Below are 13,923 nucleotides of genomic sequence, written 5' to 3'. Positions count from 1 at the left end.
ATAAGCCCTCTGTGGGACCCAGCCCAAATACATTTGGTTTAGCTTAGCCCTGGTATGCAGGGTTCAATCAGATCCAAATCACAATCATTAAAAAGGATGAAAAAAAGAAAAGCTTCAGAGCTTTCGATCAGAGCCAACAGGTGACACTGCACACATCTTTATCTGACTGATACACTGCCGACTTAAAATACACACTTATAACCAATATATCCACACAGAAAGAACACATGCACACAGACTGAGGTTAGGGATGACTTTCTTCAAACCAAAATTAAGTTCGGCTGACTCGGACAGCTGGAAACCATGCTATATGACATAATCATGGGAAGGCAAGCCTTGCTATTAAACACACACACACACACACACACACACACACACACACACACACACACACACACACACACACACTGTATATAACCAGTCATTTAAAGTTGGACAGAAAAGTTACGCCCAGTCTTTTAATAATAAGACACCCCCCTTTTTGTCTTATTATGTGAGACAATTATTCACTTGCGCGCGCACACACACACACACACACACACACACACACACACACACACACACAAACATCAAGCCTCGTAAATGGAAACATAAGGAGAGGAAACTGGAGACGTTCTTAGGTCACCAAGGTTGATTGAGACAGCAGAATAATACTTTACCATCACAGAATCTCTGTCCACCTCCTCGGCCTCAGTGTTGGGAAAATAGTTTTTTTCAGCCGCTTTTAAAATGTTATCAAACCATGTGGGTGGAGTGTTCTACGTCAGATCAAACGCTGGGAATTCCGTATTAATTTCCCACAAAGACACAACTCAGAACCTTGACCTGTTAGCAGGCATGTGGAGATAGATTCACAGAGATAGAAAAATGCCGCAGGAGAGGAAATCAAGGCCAGCAGGACTGCAAATCATTTGGCCTGAAGCAGCAACATTTTCTTCAAGGGCCTGGCACTCAAAGTCATTCCTGAAACAATGAGAAAACCTCAGAGGAGACCAAACAAAGCCTGTAGCGAGGGTCCTGCTTTATTGCTTCTCTACAAAGAAACTAAACAAATATTTGATGAGACGATTCGAGATTCGTTATAGGGCCGAGGCCATCACCATGGCAGCGAGGACAATGTGCACGCTTTGAGCTGAATCTGAAAGCAGATTTCTTGAACACTTTTTCCTTCATTCAGACTTTATGACTTTACACAATTAATGTGTCTCAAATGATGTGACTTGCTGGTTGTTTTGGATTTGCCACAAAGATGGAGAAGCCAACAGATCAGCTGATTTCAATTAATGATAGATATTCATCAAGCGGGGTGAAAAAAAAAAAGTTCTGTACAAAAAGCTAGAAAACTTCATTTTGAGTGAGATCAAAAGATAGTCTTGTGACTTGTTGCATTCTTTTACAGAGTTCAAATAGCAGTCAGTGTTTTTACCCATGAACATTTACAATTCCAGGAGAGAAATGTTACAAACATTTTGGGGATTTGAACAGCAGGTAAAAGGCAATAAAAGAAGCCATCTCGCTCATTGTTGCTGGTGGAAATAAATGTTGCTAAGGTGGCTGGTTTCTATGGATGCAATCGCTGGCCCTCAAAAGGTAAAATACATGTTTGTTACAACTTGCTACAAAAAACACTAAGGTGACTGAACTGCTGCAAGTAACGCAAGGCGAACAGTATTTCCACATTTGTTTGATAAAAGTAACTTAGATTAATATCTTAAAAACAGTGGTTTTTAGACTTGGTAGTCTGACAGAACCATCTAATCTAGGACTAATTCTCACTCCTGGTGACGTCAGAGGAATCCCAATGCCGCTAGGCTGTCACCACAAAGAGTCAGGCGAACTGTTTGCTCAAGTTGAAAGATAATTAAGGCCCAATCCCAATTCTATTTTCTACCCCTTCGCCTACCCCTCGCCCCTACCCCTCGCCCCTTCAAACGGAGGGGTAGGCGAAGGGCTAAGAATGTCACCCCTTCGAATTGGGACAGCACTTCACACCCACGAACGTAATTAGTCCGCGCCGTCAGTTGTTACGTAACCAAAAGCGACAGCTTTAGCCAGAAGTAAACAAACATGACCGGTGCTGTGGTGTTCGCGCTCTCCTGGGCTATTCGGATATTTTTTTTAAATATCTGCGTCGAATCGACGGAGTGCCATCAGGCAAAGGCGTCTTCGACATCTGGGAGCATTGCTGGATCTTGTTACGGTATGTAGAATTATAAATTAATACAAATAACGCGTGTGAGTGAGCAGCTGGGAGCTTCCAGAGCCGGCGTGTGAATATGATAATGTCTGTGTGTGTTTGAAAGTGCTTCTAACTGTACATTTGTGATATCGTGTAATATAGAAACAATTTGCTTGTCTCGTTGGATTTGCTGATTTATTGACTGGAGTAGTATCCTAACCTGGCTAACCTAGCTGAAAACATAAGCTAACGTTTAGCCTTTGTTACTCGCCTCGTTCCGTTTGGGATAAACATGCAGCTCATGCGTTTCTGAAGCGGTTTTCTTTGTACCAGGTTCAGATTTGATGACTTAAATAAATGCACTGCATTGTGTGTGCTATCACTGTGTTGGTTTGGGAGGATAAAAGCCTGATCTTTCCATGTTTTTCTTTCCAGCAGACGGGTCGTCCTACAAATTATTGCCCATTGGACCATAACATGTACCCCAATTTTTTTGTTATCCCTTGTATAATAAATCTCTTCATACCAATATCCGTTCCAGTCGTTCATATGATGTTGATGTGATAATCATGCTCACAAACCTTTTGTCCTTAATTTATTTTATTAGGCTCACATTACAGACTGGTAAGGCAGCTTATTTTCAGAAATCGTGCAAATAACAGCTTAAAGTGTCTGCTGTAAAGTGTCTGCTGCAGATATGGACAATAAACAGTATGAATATAAACAGTATGAATATAAACGGGCAACAGTGCAATCATCGAGAACGAGATGACCGGAGCAGGAACAGCGGAGGGCACATCGGAGGTGCTGCATGGGCTCAGCGATGTTCTGGGGGAACAAGGCACGACATTATAGCATGCACTTTCATCCATTGTAAAAATTAAAAAAAGGTGTTTCAGAATGCGGTAGTGGTGGCTGTGTGTACAATAGGTGCATGGCGCATAAACTCACCGTAAAGTTTGTCTATCATGCGCTCAAACAGAGCTAAAAAGCGCTCCGTTTTCTGCTCCCTCCTCGAGGCGCTTCTGCTCCTTCAGGCTCTCCTGTATCAGGTAATCCATTATGGGATTGGACTTCCTACTTCTTTTTGGGGATGGGGATGACTTTAGAAACAGATCTTCGTTTTCGGCGCTAAACCTGATCAGGCTCTTTGTTTGTGCTTGAGTCCCTGTGAATCAGTCACGTATATGAATACTTGTGATAATAGGTAGCGAAATGACGCTCAAAAGGAACTTCTCTATGGTTAACCAATTACATTGCTTGTAAATACTCGTGTTACAATTTAAAAAAACAACTCTTTCACAGCACCTTCACATGCATTGACCGATTACTCATGTAAAATAGCGACTTTTCCCATGTGCGTTTATAAGAGAAAATAACTACACATTACCACCATGTTAAACTCACACAATACACCAGTTATCACAACCTAAAATGATTAAAACAGTTAAATTATGGCAAAAAAAAATAGAAGAACTTACATTTGTGTGGTGCTCTTGCTTCTGCCATTTTTAAAAGACTCGCGATCTCCCGGTAGTCGCGTTGTATTCTGGGAAATATATCATACCCCTTCAAACGGAGTCTGCCTGGCCGAACCCCTCCGTTTCAAGGGCTACAACGGAGGGGTAGGGCTAAGGGGAAGGGCTTTGGAAGAGTATTGGGACAACACTACCTCTTCACGTGAACGCGCAAAACGGAGGGGAAGGGGTAAGGGGTAGGGCCAAGGGGTGAATTGGGATTGGGCCTAACTCTTACAGACTCATTTGTATCTACTCATGCTGCTAATGCAAAAACTAAAAACTAATCTACTTGCATCTCTCCACTGAGTTTATATGTAATTTCACCACCCTCTGCATTTCATCTGAACATATCATTAGGAAGGAATCTGAAGTGATAAACAGCAGCATTAAAAAGAAGCTGCATTATGGTTACAGGCCTCTGTGTTGCTGATGTGAATCCGACAGACTTCATCAAACCTGACAGAAAGTCAGAGATTAAGAAAACCCAACGATCACTCTTGTGCCGTTTTTACACCACAAGGAGCAGATTTAAACATTTTTTATAACCATTAAAACAAGGTAAGTGAGTTCTTTCCCCATTGCCAGTAGCAGTGTGTTCACGCTCATTGCTCTGAGGGCCATCTCGGACTGCAGTTTTTTTATTTTTTTTTTATTGGAATGCAGTATCAGTATCAATGCAGGACTGAGAGTGAGCTGCCAGCTCCTGCAGAGTCATTCAGTGCAAGACAGAATGGTGATTCAACACTTTCCTCATTACATTCAAAAGCCAGAAGTTAACAGGTGCGAGTGTTTTCTTTTTTCTTATTGTTTGACAAATTATTTGAAAGTTATTTCTATATTCACATCACACATTAACGCAGCTAATCAAGAATAACACAAGCACAACTTTTACTTCACCGCAGGATGTGCTGTGGCAGGTCTTACATCTGATTCCTTTAGTGCAACTCAACCTCAAAAACAACTGTGGCACAGACGAGATCCAACTTGGCTCAAAATCCACTTCGTTTTTATAGCTCACTGCACTGAGAGGGGAAACAATTGTTGCAAAACATGGAAATCAGAGATGAAACGGTGTGTGCAATTTTCTGAGATAGTTCTCGTTTTCAAAGATGAAAAAAACAAGTAGAAATGTTCCATAACCTCGAGGCACAGAACGCAAAAAACTTCAAGCAATACACTGTTAATCTAATAAAGTGGGGCAACTATTATCAGACAATTCAGAAGAGGCAAACAAACAAGATGCACAGAGAGCAACCAAACCACAGACGTTCCCATCAGTTAGTCCAGCCATGAAAGGGGGCCTTTCATTGGAACACCCAGAAGACAAAGGTCATAAACAGAAACAAGCGGCTCCTAAAGCCTCCTTACTCAGTCCAAGGTAAACAGACACCTATGAAAAGACAGCTTCATTGAAGCACTTGACTGTATGACTTCCCCTTTCCCTCAGGCGCTAAAGATTGGGACATGAGCCAAGCTACTTTTCAAATCTTTAACTATGAGCACACATTTTATAACATGTACAAGACTGAACGCAGGTAACATCTCATCTCTTATTAGCTCAGGCCAGATGCATAAAACCAAGCCTCCTCTGCAAGCTACCAGCACACAAACCCACCCCAACACAACCACTAACTCATAAGCATGCTGACACTTGAGAGGGCGGCACCTCTCATATGCACACTGAAAGCAGTCTCGGGCCCATTCAAAGCTCCCAGCTCTATTCTTCTCCACAGTAAAAGAACCCAATCTGAAAGAAGCAAAAAGGGCTGCTGCTATTTCACTGAGCAAGCTAGAAGCACTAAAGCTACCACAGCAAAAATAGTCTTTTAAAGTTTCTATATTGAGAGAACTGTTTTAGAACATAAACCATTAAATACAAGCCTAAACTCTGAAAGTGGGCATGGATATTCACAGCATCATGGGCTTTTCATTCATGCAATAGCTACATAAAATACCACAACTGTAAAGATGCAACCGGACAGTGGTACGACAGCAGGCCTGACAATGGGAAACACAGCTTCCATTCATTCAAATAGAGAGGCACAAACCACGCAACAAACAGCTACAACTCTAACAAATCTGCTTTACAAACCTGCAGGACAGCCAAACAGAGAGCCTACAAGTCTTCCTCTTCAGCAGATCCACCTGCACTGCAGTGAGTCCTCTCCCTGCACCGCTCACTCTCGATCTAACACGCCTCTCCCATTGAGGCAGAACGCAGTATAAAACTGTTGCTGCCCTCTTTCCTTCACGCCCCACCCACAGTATCTCCTTTTTGCCCCTCTTTTAGCACTCTTTCTTTCTCTCCAAAGCTGCAGCCACTCTGTTATGTCTGGTGGAAAACACGACGTGTATGCTGCAGGCGCTGCAGAGGACTGGTCAGATCGCAGAGTAAGGGGAATGGCAGTGAATTCAGAGTTGATAGTGGTGGATGGGGTGGAGGAGGGAAAGGGGGAAGGGTGATTGAAATTCAAACACACACACAGGGGAGAGGTGACAGGGTCATTTGCCCTTAGGGTGCTTCAATGAAGACTCCTCCACTGATGATTCGCTAGGATTTTGGGACAAAGCAAGTTTTCAGACAAACATTAAAAAGGTAAAAGTTCATTTACTTTCATCTTTTACATCTTTTATGTCCTGGAAAATCCCTTAGTATTCTTTTCCTCCCGTTCCATTAGCTTTCTGAAACCATCTTATAAAACCTCTTTTCCCCCCTTTTTTGGACCAAAATTTATATCAGGATGTCTCTTCTCTTACTTACAGTCAATGCTGTAAAATGTTGCGAGGAACTAAAATACTGCAGTTGTTTCCAGCCAAGTCTGTTGGAGGAGCCTTTACCCCCCCCCCCTTTAAGTTTCCCTCCTTCACCATTACTCCATGAAAAGACATGGAGGACTTTTCTCGATAGCAGCTCAACAACCTCCTTATGCGAGGAATCCCTCCACACAAAAGAGTTTGGAAGGGGATTTGACAAAGAAGGATGAAAGAAAGGTCGTGCTGGTATGTGAGGACTGGGGATTTTACATAAAATATGAATATTTTGCATTCATAGCAGCAAAACGTGACTAAATACGAGCTAAACCATGCCTGGTCTTTTAAGGTGAAAAAGGGGTTAAGGGTTAGGTAAATGACTGAGATTTGGGGCAAAGAAAACATGCTCAGAAGAAGTAAAGGGAATAAAATGAGTAATATTTAGAAATGTTAAAATAGCCAAAAGTAAGAGAATATTTACAAAGACACTTTAAAAAGTTAGAGACTAGGTGTGGATGAGTTCAGTAGGCAGAGAGACCAACTTCTTCCATCAGCAGCGCTGCTCAAAAAGGAACCCCTCCTAAATAGACAGTGCAATGCTTTCACTTTTTTTTTTTTTTTTTTTCACAAGTCTTTCCTTTTCTTGTTCCTCTTTTTCTTAAAACACAGAGGTGTGGTATTTCTATAAATGCTGAAACACAAAACGTTTCCGGTAAAGATGTTATGATGGAATAAATACCGATAATAAGATGGCGTTCCTTTCTTTGCCCTACCCTTACCTATAAAGAGTGTGACCGTTTTCATGTTGGAAGGAGGAGATCTTCTTTACAAACGCAATCACCAGCTGATTCCACATCATTCTCCTCATTACTTCCGGAAAGGAATGTCACAGGCTTGAACTCTCGTTTCTTTTAAAAAAATACACCGAGCAAAGTGAGAGCTGTTTACACAGGTAGATGATGTCATCCAGCTTTGTTATGGTAGGCTAGAGTTAACCCTCTGGTTTTACACTTACACAAGATACATGATGTTGATTAAGAAACATATTTCAACGTTGTACTGGTGTGCCTTGTTCTAAAATCCTGTCTTTAAAATTGGTTAAAAAAAAAAAAAAAAAAAACAGGAGCAAATGTGACAAACAGAAAAACTAAACCAACTTTCAGTCTGTTTTATGTTGGAGACAACAGCCAGCTCACCGTTATGAACTCAACATGTGTTCGGCTGCCAGTGAGGCGAAGATCTGTATGCCCGTCCTCCTGCTGTGGTGCTGTGAGGTTTTCTGTCACCAGGAGGAGGCGAAGGCCACACCGTTCGTATCAATACTGTTGAAAGTCAGAATCTTATTATTAGTTATTATTATTAGTATGTATGCTTTACAATCCAAGGGGTGACATGAAATTAGGCATGAGAAAAATCAACTGGCTTTAAACTGGCTATTGATCATGTCTCAAATGTTGCATTTATGTTTGGCTCAAACTAACTGCAAGAAAGTTCACTGCCCATGAAAGTTCTTCACAGACCTTGAAGAAATATTAGATGCACATGTGACCTAGCTTTCTTTATGTAGAGGCTAAATTATCGGTGTGTATAATTTAAAGTAAGTTAGGGCAGAAAGTAAATCTTAAATTAATCTTTAATTGCCGCTTCCAGAAAAACGCCTCCATTTGGGGAGTCGAAGCATGACTTTATGGCTGCCTAGCACAGACACAAGGCAGACAATAATTATAAGAAACAAAAATACGACCCAGTGTCCATTCGCAGCACATGAAGCAAGTCAGCCATCTGAACCCAGAATTGATTAATCAAGCAGAGAAAGAGGGGATTATAGGGAGACACGGACCTGACAAGCTACTGTGTACCCAGCTGTTAGTGTCTAAGTGGCTGGGATTCCCTGCCTGCTCTGCTTGTCTGTGCGGCGAGTGTGGTTTTATGTTTGTCAAACTACGTCTAGGAGGAGAGGATCAATCTCTCACCAAGCCTGAAGGCGGTGAATCTCCCACAGTGGAAACTATCTGCAAGCAGTTGTAGTGCGTTCAAGCTGAACTGGAATGAATTTCTTGTCAAAGAAATTTGTAGCTTGTAAATAAAAACTTACGTTTCCTATAAAAAAAAATAAATAAATAATAATAATAATAAAATTTCAAAACTGCATTATCCTGCATGGACTTCATTGTTTTCCCCTGAAGACACACTGAATAGCACATTACATGCAAAAGTCACACAACCAGTCTCACGGTCACTCTCCAGCTTTCTTAGGCCGAGCATACCTGTCCCAGAATAAACATCACCATCTGGCCTCCTGCAGCAAAGCAGGGGATGGATGCCTGGACTAACATTAGCACATATTTGAGTGAAATGTGCAGGGGCTCGGCAGTCTCCGTGATTTAAAAAGAGGTGCATGTCTACATTATTTATGAGCAAGATTGCTAGTTGTAAATTTCTACAATACAGAAAGAGAAGTTCACTCCGACAGTTTCTTAATGTATTGTTGATTAGCACCGTGCTTGTAGGTCATTTTATGGATTAAGTAAAGCAGCAGAAGCACCAACATGACAATAAATCTGCACTGGCTTGTAATTTTGTGTGTTATATCTGCAAATCAACAAACTGTATGTCAGTTTACTTAACTAACAACAGTTCAGTGTAAAGTATTTAAAGTTTTCCTCATCCTCAAACGGAATTTAAAAAACCTCCCATGAACTCAAAAATGTCAAAGACTAAACTGTGCTCCACATTTCACAGTTTTTCCAGCTGTTAAGAAGTAAGACGAATGCCATCAAGTTACACTGCAGGACAGGAGAATGTTTCATCCCCATTATGACAGCAAGACTCAAGATCAACAGCAACAGGTGTACTGTTTAAAAGGCAAAACAGAGTTTTGAAAATGCATGATCAAATAAGATGGAAATAGAAAGTTGGCTGCATTTCTGCTTCCCAGCATTTGATCGATGAGAAGTAAAGAGGCATAGATGTCCCTGTCAACACCTAATTCAGGGATGAGTTGTCAATTCTTTTGTCTATTTTGACATTGTAGCAGGTCTAATTTACCATGTTTTCCGCCTACAGCCAAAACAAAAACAAAAAAAAGAAAGTTACTTTATTATTAACGGTTCTTTCCACTGTTACATGTGACTCATCCACAGCTTTCCCTAATCTAAAACATAAGGTAAAGAGCCATGATCAACAAGAAATACACAAAAAACTGCTTCACCAACAAGAATGATAGTTTTTCTTCAGTATGGGTTCTTGTGAAAGATATTAAAAGACATATTGTGCATGTCTACATGTGTAAAAACAAATGTGCACACAGTTCCTATGCACAGAATCAATAAGAGTTCAGTCACTATGTGACGAAATGTGGTGATAGCAAAGCGAGCTAGATGCTGACTCGAGCTAAAATCCCCTGAAAAACCCAGAGGTGGTGCTGGGATTCACCTGCAGCAGCCTGCAGAGGACTACTGGCCGGCATCCAGCATGACAACTTAAGTACAACTGGGGAAAAGAACAGCAACACCTACTTCAGACCGAGGACTGCTGCAGTGATTTACTGCATCCGTTATGCAGAATCATGAGCCGCGTGCTGTCGAACTGTAAAGATAATGCAGAAACCAGCCATCTACAGAGAAGAATGGGATATTTGCTTCAGTTTGATTTCTTAAGTTTTAGCTTGAAAAGAGCATAAAAAGAGCATGTAAAAGAGGCCGAGTCTTTCAGACGTGAAGATGTGGATATGTTCACTACTCTTTGAAAGACCATGCTACCAAGGCCAAAGTGTAAAACTGGAAACACTTTGAGGATGCCATCCTTTCTGGTAAATTAAATCATAAAAAGATGAAAGGGGTGAAGACACTGAAGACCAACAGAATCATGACCGAAGAAAGACCAGCCCTGTCTGACATTATTGAAAAACATTAAGCAAACACTGAAATGTTTACATATTTCTTTTTTAAAATCTACACTGTTTAACACTTTCCCTTTCTATAAACTGTACGGACTTCTTGTTCAGGCACAGATTGAATGGCCTGGCACTGGAAGTCACCTTTGCAGTGTGGTTTAGGGCCAATTTGTGTGTTCCGATTGCTGGCAACATGGGGTGAGCCAGCATGAGGCTTCTGGTTGCTGCTAGTTCACTGTTACTTTGGGGTGAAAGACTGCAACCACTGTGGAGCCATCAGTTTTTATCCCACTGAAGAAAAAACACGGACAAGTAATTCTATTTCTAACTGCATTACCTAAATGTTTGTTAGCCTGCATTTGTATAATCAAATTTAGTACAATTTCAGTAAGACGAGAGTGTTTACTTGTATTTTAAATGTCCAGTTTTAGTCAGACTGACAGTACAGTCATGAAAACATGAAAATTTCCTCTTTGGTTAACCTAACCGACAATAAAAAGTGACAAATGGCCTGAAGCACTTTGCTTTACTAATCATATGGATTTATTTTTCATTGCTTGTTCGCAGAATTGAGTGAACTTATATCTTGAGGCAGCCCGTCCCCCCAGGGTGTGGATGCTTGGCCTATGTGCTGTTGGTGATTGGGGGGGGGGGGGGGGGGGCTTTTTAATTCCCCATGTTGACTGCAATACCATGTGACAGCAGTAAATAATAGTGTTTCACTAATGAGTTCATGTCTGGCACAGGGTCAGAAGGTGTTTATTATGGTCGAAACATACACTGTGACCGAGACCGAGGCCTCACAGCAGGTCACCCAAGCATTTGTCTTAATTCTAAATGTAGCACTCACACTGTTTTCAAAAGCACGTTGTTTGAAAAACGATAAATTAATCAAAATACTTCTAAATACCGTGAAAATAAGAAATTAACATCTTAGTGGCTTTATGTATATGTCAGCATTAGCAAAAGCCTTTAAGTAATCTAAACACAGACAGTAAGAAATATCAACATTCAACCTCATCTCCCAGTGCGGTCCAGAGGGAGTCATGAGGCATTAAGCAAGGGGGTTTGGACTGCAAGAACATGAGGCTCGGACTTCAAGTCTGCATGACATCGAGGGAGAGATCCAGACAAACACAGTTCACTGCCAAACATAATTTCTTACAACACCCACTCCATGGCACATTTCCCCCCGTCATCTGTGAGACATTGAAATGGTAAAATAAGTGTTTAGAAGTAAGAAAATACAATAACTTTTCTTTAATTATAGGGGCTATTCCAAATCTCGATTTTAAATAATTTGAGATTTGGGATTACTACGACTAAACTAACTATCCTGCTGGATAACATATCCTGCCACAAAGACCTTTACTCAAGGCTCAACCCACTAAAATTAAGTTTTTTATGGTGTATTTCTTCTGCAAGACTGGCTGTCGGGTCATTACAGTCCACTGTCTAATACAGACCAGAGCACTGTCAGGTCATGTCAGCCTCAGAGCACTGAGCTGTAACACTCCCGACTGCTCATCCTCCCTATACTGCAACTCCTTTTTCTCCTCTGGAGTCATGAGGAGGCTTTAATGAATCACACCATTGAGCAGGACAGAACTGAGCACTGGCTTTGATGCTTCCAAAGTGTGTATGTGTCTGTGCAAGTCCGTGAGTGTGTTGCTGTGGTTCCCCTTTCCCAGCCTCCCAAAATACAAAGCTGTCATTTGTTGCCTCTCTGCACGACAAAAGCCCCAAAGGCCACAAGAAAAAACTGGAGATTGTAACTTTGTGTGTTTGACTGTATATGCTTGTATTGTTAAATGTTTGGCTGAATATGTAAATGTGTGTGTTTCCAAGCAAAATGACATGCAGCTTTTTTACACTATGCAAGTCTTTTTGCATGCGTCGTTGTGCCCCAAATGTGCACACATACATACAACCAATCTGTATTACAATGTGATGTGCCAGATACAAATACAACATCCACTGTAAAACCACTACACACACACACACACACACACACGAGCAAAACCATTTTTTCCATCTCAACACAATGACAAACAGAGGGTAACTAATCACATCAAATAAGTCTGTAAAACTCACCAAAAACAGTACATGTGCAATCAGGCACACAAACGCACACAAACCAACATCCTCTGCCTGCTGTCAGCAAGCACAAGTCAGTGAGGAGACAGCTGTTATTTATCAGGGAAACACCCACTCTGATTGTAATTAAAACAGTTTGTTACTACAAATCACTGTGTGTCAGTTATAGGAAAGACCTCTTTTGTAAGGATTCATATCAGTACACAAGTTCTGCAGAAATATGTCCAACTGAGTTAGTCAGTAATAGTGAAAAAAAAAAAAAAAACACTAATTCAGTGCTTCAAAATCAGCAGATAGTTTACCACAAGAATATTCCCGCAGTAAGCTCAGCCTCTACCTTAAAGGAGGGGAGGGTGGAACATAATTATCCTAGTCAGATGTGCCCAGGCTTTTGTGATTTACACCAAAAACTTTCCTGAGAGGAACTGCACGCCTGTTTTACTTCCAGCATCTATAAAAATCCATCTCTTTGATTGAACACAGACAGGTTTATGTTTCCGCATCGCAGCATGTGCCCACCAACAGCCGCCCATCACCGCAGAGATTCGTATAAATCAAGAACTTCTTTATGCTGCAGATACCCGGAATTCTCAAAACTGAAGCCAGCTTAAAGTGTGTGTTGACTTGTTCTTGACCGAAAAAGTTAGTAAGAGGCAGGGAGACATGTCTGGTTCAGGATGTAAAACCAGATCTGTGGCCAGGAAGAAGACACTGTGACTGCATGAAGAAACATTATGTTTGCAGATCTCCATAACGGCTTACATCTTTAAGGAGAGGACATCTGGATGAGACAGTTTCAAATGATCCAGGAAGGATTGTTTGTTTAAACCAGAGTTTAAAACCCAATGAGCAAACTGACTCACATTTGACATCGGACATGTTCAGGTGGGTATATCGTGAGGACATGGCAACCAAGAATGCATAGGTCTGCATATGTTGAGGCATTTCAAATGTATAGTTGAATGAAATGGACCCTGCAGAGTCAAAGACAGCCGTCTTAGTGAAGGGAAAGACAAAAAAAAAGAAGAGAGTTGGAGAGATTGAAGGAGGCAGGAGGTGAGGAGATGATAATGTGGAAGTTAAGAATAAAAATAGAGACGGAAAAAAAGTTTCCTACTCAGTCTCACTTACACACATCAGGGCCGGTTTCATTTACAAAAAGCTACTGAATCAAGGTTTGCATTACCAGCCCTGCTACTAAATCATATTAACTAGATTGTAAACACTGTGAAGCTTACAAACTTAGCTAACACTTAACTAGAAAGCTCCTGTGAACCTGTGTACTCTGACTTCCGCCTGATGGTTGCTGGGACAGGATCCAGTTCTCCCTCCGAACCAGAATTGGATTAAGTGGGTAAAGAAAATGTATGGAAGTGTCTAGAAGAGAATATTGCTTTGCGGTCACTAACATATATCTATTTCTAAGTGAATATCATTGCTGACTTCTTGCTGCTATGGTGCTTTGAGGCCATAACTCAAAT

At 41.2% G+C, this 13,923-nt stretch overlaps 1 protein-coding gene and 1 long non-coding RNA gene across 4 annotated transcripts in view; both read right to left on the bottom strand.

Moving 5' to 3' along the window:
• add3a (adducin 3 (gamma) a) overlaps positions 1-13,923 on the bottom strand; it is a 102,388-nt gene that overhangs the window by 65,523 nt on the left and 22,942 nt on the right. Inside the window, exon 3 of one of the 3 annotated variants that reach the window (XM_075463828.1) lies at positions 7,647-7,772. The exons of 1 other annotated variant lie outside the window; for it this stretch is intronic. The gene's annotated coding sequence lies outside the window, so the exon portion shown is untranslated. Of the gene's footprint in view, positions 1-5,791; positions 6,012-7,646; positions 7,773-13,923 lie in introns of those variants that run through there. One more of the 3 variants, XM_075463829.1, reaches the window with a different exon arrangement.
• LOC142379382 (uncharacterized) lies at positions 2,665-3,915 on the bottom strand. Its single transcript, XR_012769678.1, has 3 exons — positions 3,661-3,915; positions 3,131-3,347; positions 2,665-3,007 (listed from the first exon to the last, which is right to left on the bottom strand). It is a non-coding gene; the product is annotated as an uncharacterized LOC142379382 (long non-coding RNA).

The sequence above is a fragment of the Odontesthes bonariensis genome, chromosome 4 (assembly GCF_027942865.1).
Source record: "Odontesthes bonariensis isolate fOdoBon6 chromosome 4, fOdoBon6.hap1, whole genome shotgun sequence".
Lineage (NCBI taxonomy): Eukaryota > Metazoa > Chordata > Actinopteri > Atheriniformes > Atherinopsidae > Odontesthes > Odontesthes bonariensis.
Note: the sequence above shows the minus strand (reverse complement) of the source record. Positions and strands in the feature narration are given on the sequence as shown.